Genomic DNA, 9,029 nt, shown 5'->3' with positions numbered 1-9,029 from the left:
CTGCTGGCGTAATGCCGCGCCTGCGTACTGAGCGGGTTCTTCACGTAGTCACTCACGTGACTCCGAAGTAAAATTAATTGTCTATTTATTTGTTGTGTTGTGTTAATGTGCCTGTAAAGCTGCAGCAAGATATAATTTCAATGTTCTGTTCCCACTGCATTTGACAATTAAATCCTCTCCAACACGCTTGAAGATTCATGATTCAAGTAAATTGCTTCCAGAATAACACGGTGTGTATTACAAAGTTTTAATAACTACCTTGTGACTGACATTGTGTGATAACTTTACAGTGTTATCCATCTGGCAGTGAAAGTCTCTTTATGTGCCTAATAATTAAATAATATTAATAACCTTCTTCAGTATACATCACAATGACTTAAATCATGTTGAGTTCTGGGATTAAAATTCTTCTAGTGTAGGTTGTATTATAAAACAAGAGACTATATAGAGATTGGCTGGGACAGATGAGGTGTTCTGGAGCATGAGTAGTGACTACAGGGGAAGGGTGGGGGCCAGAGACACGGACATCTTTGAGACATAGAAACATAGAAACATAGAAAATAGGTGCAGGAAGAGGCCATTCGGCCCTTCGAGCCTGCACCGCTATTCAATATGATCATGGCTGATCATCCAACTCAGTATCCTGATGAGAAAGGAAAAGCATGATAATGGGAAACAACGAAAGAGCAGTTCATCTGAAGTTGTTAAATTCAATGTCCAAAGGATGCAAAGTGCCTGGATAGAAGATACAAGTGTGGGAGGGTTATGATAGGCAGATTATTGGACGAAGGCTGGAGGTGAAAAGCCAAAAGGTTTTAGATAAGGAATGAAGAGTTGTGAATTGTGAAGTCAGAGGAAGGAATGTGCGTGGAATGGGGTGGGGGAAATGTGTGCGAGTTCAGGTGGGGCACAGGGGATGGGGAGGGGGGAAGAAAGGGGAAAAAAGGGGGAGGGGGGAGGGGGGAGGGGGGAGTTTGTAGTTATCTAAAATTGGAGAATTCCATCATACCATTGGATTGTAAGTTACCCCCAAGAGGAATATAAGGTGCTGTTCCTCCAGTCTGCGTGTGGTCTCCCTCTGGCAAAGGAGGAGGCCCAGGATAGAAAGGTCAGTATGGGAATGGGAACATGTTAGAATGGTTAACAGCTGGATGACACAGTAGGGATTGGTGGACTCAGTGCATGTATTCAGCAAAATGGGGTAGGGAAACTTTTAAAAATCTTTCCCCTGCACGGAGAACCCGACCTTTTCTCTGTTGGGTCTCCGTTGTTGTTGGGGCCTAGCACCGTGGAGCGGCCTCCAACCGGAACGACCTGGGGCTGAAGTCGCGGAGCTGTGGACTTACCCACCATCGTGGAGCTGGCTGAGTTCGGAGTGGGAGGAGCGGTGGTGGCGCACTGCTGCGACCCGACCCAGGAAATTCGGAGGCTTACCGCAGGTCTGGTAGACAGTAACACCGGGAGCCCGCTTTTCAGGGCTTCCGCAACGGCGACTTCTCCCGCCCGAGTTGCGTGGTTGAAGAGTAACTGGAGCGGGGCCTTACATCGCCCGGCACGGCTTTAAGTGGCCGCGGGACTTGTTAGCGCACACCGGGGGTTTTGACTCTGACATAGGGAGGAGAACGAGGAGTGCAGGGGAGAGATAAGACTTTGCCTTCCATCACAGTGAGGAAGAGATTCACTGTGATGGATGTTCGTGTGAATTGTGTTGTGTCTTGGTTATTCTTGTTTGTATGACTGCAGAAACCAAATTTCGTTTGAACCTCTGGGTTCAAATGACAACAAATAAATTGTATTGTATTGTATTGTATTAGATAGATAGATAGATAGCCTTTTATTGTCATTCAGACCGAAGTCTGAACGAAATTGCAGCAGTCATACATATAATACAATACAATAAAACAACAATAAACACATATTAACATCCACCACAGTGAGTCCACCCAGCATCTCCTCACTGTGATGGAGGCAAAAGTCTTAGGTCTGCAGTCTCTTCCTTCTTCTCCCTCTGCGCTGGGGCGATGCCCCCCCCGGGCGATGTTAAAAACAGTCCCGCGGCTCAAACACCGCGGCCCGGGGTGGTTGAAGCTGCCGCCCAGCAGTCCTGCAGACGCAGCCGCTGGCCTGCGGCCGAACGCCGGACTCAGGCCACCACCGCCAGAACACCGTCCCAGCCACCCTCACGTGAGTACTGTGCCGTCTTCAGCCTCGGGCTGGGCCGCCCCGACTTGGGCGCCGAACCTCCACCGGACCGGGCCGCCCCGACTTGGGCGTCGCTTCTCCCCCGGACCGGGCCGCCCCGACTTGGGCGTCGCTTCTTCCCCGGGCTGAGCTGCCCCGACATGGGCGCCGAACCTCTCTCGGGCTGCGAGCGCCGCACCTTCCAGAGCTCGGCCGCTCCGACGGGAGCCTCGTTCCGCCCTCACGGGAGCGTCCCAACCTCTTCCAGCCCTGAGCCGGACCACCCTCACGGGAGCGAGCTCAGGGCGAGTCCTGACGGTGCTCTGCGTCCGGAGCCTCGAGGTCGTCAGCTCCATTAGGCCTCAGCACAGACGGAGGCAGAGAAGGGGAATACGACAAAAAGGTCGTATTCCCCCGCAGGGAGAGACTGCAAACCCCGTTTCAACCCCCCCCCCCCCCCCAAAAACAAACTAAAACCAAAAAACTAGACTAACCAAAACAAAATAAACAACATAAAAACACAAAACATATTGTATTGTATTATAATGCTGGTGTACAGGGTGATCGCTTGTCAGCACAGTCTGAGTGGGCTGAAGGGCTTGATTCCATGCTGTATCTCTCTAAAATATGAAGGTGTCAGAGTGAATTTGTGGGTTGGGTGGAAATTAGTGGTAAAGTTAAAGAAATCAACAAGTTCTGCATGGGTGCAGGAGGCAGCCGCGATGCCGTCATCGATGTAACGGGAAAGAGTTGTTTCTGGTCTATGATCTTTCATCAAAATCGATCCAGGATGGAAGGGTCATTGACCTGATATATAAGGAATATTTTTTGCTTAAAAAACTTGCTTTACTTGGAAGTTAATCAAATTTCAGCTGTTGTTTTTTTTTTATGAGATTGATTTTCTAAAACATTAATTCAATTTCCACAGTTTTTCAGGTCTTGAATTCTAACACCTAGTTTTAATGACAATTCCTTCTTTTCTCCCCTTGTGGGAGGGTGCAGTGGAAGCCAGGAATTCAAAGAGACTTATCTTCCTCTAAGATTCCACTTAGCAAGGGAGCCAAATTGCACACTAACAGTAACAAGTGAAGAGTGGGTGACACCCTCTGAATTGTAGAATTTTTCTACCATGACTGAAAAACAGAATGACTCTCCTGACACTCAGTCTGAAGAAGGGTCTCGACCTGAAACGTCACTGATTCCTTCTCTCCAGAGATGCTGCCTGTTGTGTTGAATTACCCCAGCATGTTGCAACTATGGGCTATTAAACCACCAATCTATGTTGATCCTTTGAAGGAAGAATCTGCTGAATTGCAGAAGATCAAATTAATTTGCAGAGACTATTGCTGGAGTTTCAATGGTTCAATGGTTCTTTATAATCACTTATGCACTGCACAGTGAAATTCTTTATTGCACAGCTCACACATGCACACGTCACCATATTTTGGTGCCATTTACAAAAGTTCGCAGTGATGCGCTGGAGCGGCTCTCGATCCAGTTAAGCCTCAGGCTACTGCAAGGCCCCCTCTATCTCTCTCGACTTGCTCAGCCCACGGACCAACATCCTTCTCTTCGCCCGACCGCCTCTGTGTACCAGGGGTTGCCTCTTGCAGCCAACCTTGAAGGCACTGGAGACAATAGTCCAGTCCCTCTCCTATCGGCCCACCCCCCGCGTCCGTAGTTGCCAGCGGCGCTAACTCCACCTTGACTCTCCAGTCTTCAGGACCGAGCTCGGCGGTTGTCGAGCCTCCACCCCCCTGCAGGCACTGGCCTTCGCTATGACCGGCTTCGCAGCGGCAAATGAGGCCCATGGGTGGCCCATGGTCTTTGGGATCATACAAGGTCTTTGGAACCTCCTTGTTGATTTGTAAGGCAAATGCAGAAGCAAAATGCTGAAGTTACTTAGCGGGACAGACAGCATCTCCGGAGAGTAGGAATTGGTGATGTTTCGGGTCGAGACCCTTCTTCAGACTCTATATCTGAAGAAGAGTCTCGACCTGAAACGTCCCCATTCCTTCTCTCCAGAAATGCTGCCTGAGCAACTCCAGCATTTTGTCTATCTTCGGTTTAAACTAATATCTGCAGTTTCTTCCGACACAAGACAGAAGCAAACCATTTCTTATACTTACGACAATAAGAAAGGAAGCTTTTTGGCCCATTGGGAATATATTAACTCATAGACTGTGGTCTCGTCAGTTCTGTTCCCTTTCTTTGCATTTTCCTGTAATCCTGCAGCTATATCTCACTTGCCCATTAACTTTCTCATTTTACTATTTTGCCATCCACCTGCACCCAGGGACATTTACAATGACCAGAAAGTACATTGAGATGCCTTTGGGAGGTGTGAGGAAGCTGGGGCTGAGGAAACAAGCATGGGTACAGATAAATCATAAATAGCTCATACAGTCAGCATCCGAGGTTGCAATCTGATCCAGCAGTTTATTTACTTTAGTTTAGTTTAGAGACACAGCATAGAAACAGGCCCTTTGGCCCACCCATTCAGTGTAGGAAGTAACCGGCAGATGCGGATTTACATCGAAGATAAACACAAAATGCTGGAGTAACTCAACGGGGCAGGCAGCATCTCTGGAGAGAAGGAATGGGTGATGTTTAGGGTAGAGACCCTTCTTCACCGGTTCTATGTTATCCCGCTTTCTCAACCACTCCCAACACACTCGGGGCAATTTACAGAGGACAATTAATCTACAAACTCGCACGTCTTTGGGATGTGTGGAGGAGAGCAGAGCACACGGAGGAAACCCGCATGGTCACAAGGAGAACATGCAAACTCCGCACAGGCAGCATCCAAAGTCAGGATTGAACCCAGGGTCCCTGGCGTTCAGAGGCTGCAGCTCTATCACTTTGCTGAGGATTGTAAAAAGATAATAACCTCTTATGTTGCCATTTAGGGGTCATATTTTATTTTTAAGAAAGATCACAGAGTGATACAGCAATTGCTCAAGTTTTGGTGCATCCATTAACATACTAAACCATCAGATAACATTGAATGTACACAAAATTGCTGGAGAAACTCAGCGGGTGCAGCAGCATCTATGGAGCGAAGGAAATAGGCAACGTTTCGGGCCGAAACGTTTCTTCAGACTCCAGATAACATTGAATGCTTGTCCTTTCCTCTCTCATTTCCACCAAGCAATTATCTGGCCCTCCCAAGAACATGGAGGGCTGCTGTACATATTTTGCATGCATAGTTTTGTGATAGTCATTTTGTGCTTTCAAATGCAATGAAAGTTTCAGTGAATAATGTCATAAGTGTGTGTTGCAGTTTCTAATTATCACCCAAGCTACCTGACAGGAATACAGACATATCATAGCTTCAAATGCATAGCTCAGCTGTGGAATGTTGTTAGTTTATTGTTTACAGGGTTCTTTAACCATGGTTTCTCACTAGGACAACATATTGTCCAACATAGACACAAAATGCTGGAGTATCTCAGTTGGACAGGCAGCATTTCTGGGTAGAGGAATGGCTGACGTTTCAGATCAAGACCCTTCTTCAGACTGAAGAGGGGTCTGAAGAAGCGTCTTGACCCACAATATCACCTACAGTATTCCTTCTATCCAGAGATGCTGCCTATCCCGCTAAGTTACTCTAGCTGTATCTATCTTCGATGTAAACCAGCATCTGCAGTTCCTTCCTACGCATATTGCCCAACATAATCCTCTTGAGTTTTAAGAGTTTGGTAAACATCTATACATATCTCTGAGAGTCTTCTTGATTTCACTTAGGAAAGTAGGTAATTCAGCCTTTCAAGGCTATCCCTAGGTAGCTGGCTTCATATGTGCTCCCTGCTATCCTGTCAAAATCCTGTCGAAAGCAGCTGGGAAAATGTTCAATTAACCTTGATATTCCGCAAGCTTTTGGGGAAGAGAATTATAGATTGTATGTGTAGCAATGTTGTTATTATACCTAATGTCAGTGTTTTCAATGTGTTAGTTTCAGTCACAGTTAATCTGTAATAAAGAACATCCTCCACACTCATAGCCCCTTTCTTCAGCTTTAGGTTGACCCTCTACCAAGTGACTCCTGTTCATAAAGCACTAAAGAGCCATATACCTTACGTACCTGTATATATGTAAAACATTAAAGATACAATAGGCAGGTACAAAAAGGTTTACAGAATCTCAGACTTTATTTGTGGAGGTCAAGAACACAAATAGATGTTTTGCTAATACTTAAACAATGCATTGGTAAAACCATTAGTGGAGTCCCATCAGCAGCTCTGGGCACAAACTGTAGAATTGGACTTTGAAAGATTTCTGAATATATTTTCCAAAATGAAACTCGGGTGTCAAGGGCTAAACTATGAGGAGAGATTACACAAATTATGCTGCAAGAAACTATTTCCATTGGGTCATCGTCTAGATAATTGATTCAGGTATTTTAGGAATGACAACAAAACACACAGGTAGAAATTTGGAAGTTAATTTTGGCAAATGGGAGTAGACGCAAGGTTAATTGTTAATTTGGAATCTGCTATGTTGTAAAGAACAGGTAATGGAAGAATATGATGAAAGATTGGTATACCCCATGAACTCAGAGATCAGTCATAAAGTTATTGAAGGAAGAATGGGTTCAAGGGGCTAAATAGCCTGTGTTTTACCCCTGTCCACACAGGTAGACTGGAGGGGTAGACAAAATGCTGGAGTAACTCAGCGGGACAGGCAGCATCTCTGGAGAAAAGGAATGGGTGACATTTCGGGTCCAAACCCTTCTTCAGACTGATGTCAAGGGAAAGGAAGATGTATAGATAAGGGAATTTAAGGTGTGAAAACAGGACAAAGAGGATGGGATCAAGGAAACTGGAATGATCTTACTTGCAGTCAATATCGTTTTGTGACGTATCTCTGCAATATTTGGAACCTGGTATTCATCGGTACCTCAACAAGGTAAAAATAGATACTTTTCACTGTACCTCAGTACATGCAACAATAAACTTAACTGAACGGATAGTGAGTTTGATCTTATTTTCCATTAAGGGAAAAGTGCTTGCATAGATATGCCATTGTGAATCATTCCCATCCCATTTATTAAGCTTGCAGACCCCTCTGAATTTGCCAAGACCAATAGCTGTCTAAGGCATTGAAAACCATTGTGACTGGCATTTCAATAGCCACAATTAAAATTCATTCACATTGCAGAGCATTCCAAAACACTTTGCAGAAGCATCATTAACCATATTTGACACTGAGGCAAGAAGATACTGTAAAAGCACTTGACTAAGTGTGCAGATGGTGCCATGTTACAGGTCCCTGGCCAATTTATACACACCCCATACATACGAACCAGCATTTGGGAGAGTGGCGGGATGGATTTGACAGTTGCTGTGGGGCTATAGGTACCGTCTGCCAGGGTACCTGAAGCTCCAACCCACAGAATCGGGGGCTGGGTAAAGCCGAGCAGAGCTGGCAGTGCTAGGCAGACTCACTCGCTCACTCAATGAGAGGGGCTGATGGCTGCTCTCTCCACGTCTGCTCATTCTCCCATCTCAGCTGTTTCTGCGATTCTCTCTACACTTTCTTCATTCATTTCCGATGTACAAACAGTTTGGTTTATGAATAGTTCTCAGGAGCAGAAGCCTGTCACAACCTGGGGACTTCCTATAGTGATAGATCAGGAATTGCACAAGTTTAATATGCAAGAGAGTGAGTTGAAACAACTGCATGATCAGAACAATAGAAAAAAAAACCAATGGGAGCATCTCCCATTTGTTTAAAGTATATGTAAAGGAATTTCTTTGGAGTTGTCACAGCGACTGCACTGTCAGCCCTTTACTAAACTTGGAGCTCAATATCAACATTATAACAGTTTGCTGCTTAAATCCAATTACTTGTCATGTTTAATTCATAAATTATTTTGATTCTGCCATTAAAATATATGTGGGTGAAAATGTAATCACATTTGACTTTAGACTTTAGAGATAGCGCGGAAACAGGCCCTTCAGACAACCGAGTCCACGCCGACCACCTCGTACACTAGCACTATCCTACAGATTATGGACAATTTACAATATTTTATACCAAAGCCAATTAACCGACAAACCTGTACGTCTTTGGAGTGTGGGAGGAAATGGTCACCCGGTGAAAAGTCATACTGTCACAGGGAAAACATACAAACTCCGTACAGACAGCACCTTTAGTCAGTATCGAACCCGGGTCTCTGGCTGCGCCACCATGCCGCTCTGACTCTTTGTTACTTTACATCATCTGCATTTACAGAGTAAATTCTTTAATGACAGGATCTCTTTCCTGACTCTGTGAGTCTACTCTGCTGCCTGTGGTTCATTGCCAGGATCAGTGAAAAAGATGCAGGATATTGAAGGATTCATGGCAGGACACAAGCTCCTGTGCTGTCATTTTAAAGTGATAGTGCAAGTTGTGTGGTATAATATACTGTAGATATAAAAGACGCCAGAGGAACCATGTTACATCATCTCCAAAACGTTCATAAGTACAACAATTGATCATATGACAAATCTTTAACATGATTTTAATTGTAATTACGAATGATGCTTTGAACTGTACAAGTCTATCTCCTGCCCCAATAACTGACATAAACACGCAAGACAAAGCAATTGTTTAAAGTGTTCTAAGTATGTACATGCTTGACCTTATAATATGCTTTTTATATGAGGATTATTTTCACGCATACGCATATGAGGACATTGCAACAATTTATCTTTCAAGGATGCCATCAGGTATAAATCTTTCTTATGAGGCTGTCAGTGAAACATAAAGCAACTGGTTTCTTTTATTTTTGATGTGGTTAACTCAGATTGAAAGTGCATCTAATCTTACATGTTTTCTTTGCCATGCTCCCAGATTATCTG

The sequence above is a fragment of the Leucoraja erinacea genome, chromosome 9 (assembly GCF_028641065.1).
Source record: "Leucoraja erinacea ecotype New England chromosome 9, Leri_hhj_1, whole genome shotgun sequence".
Lineage (NCBI taxonomy): Eukaryota > Metazoa > Chordata > Chondrichthyes > Rajiformes > Rajidae > Leucoraja > Leucoraja erinaceus.
Note: the sequence above shows the minus strand (reverse complement) of the source record.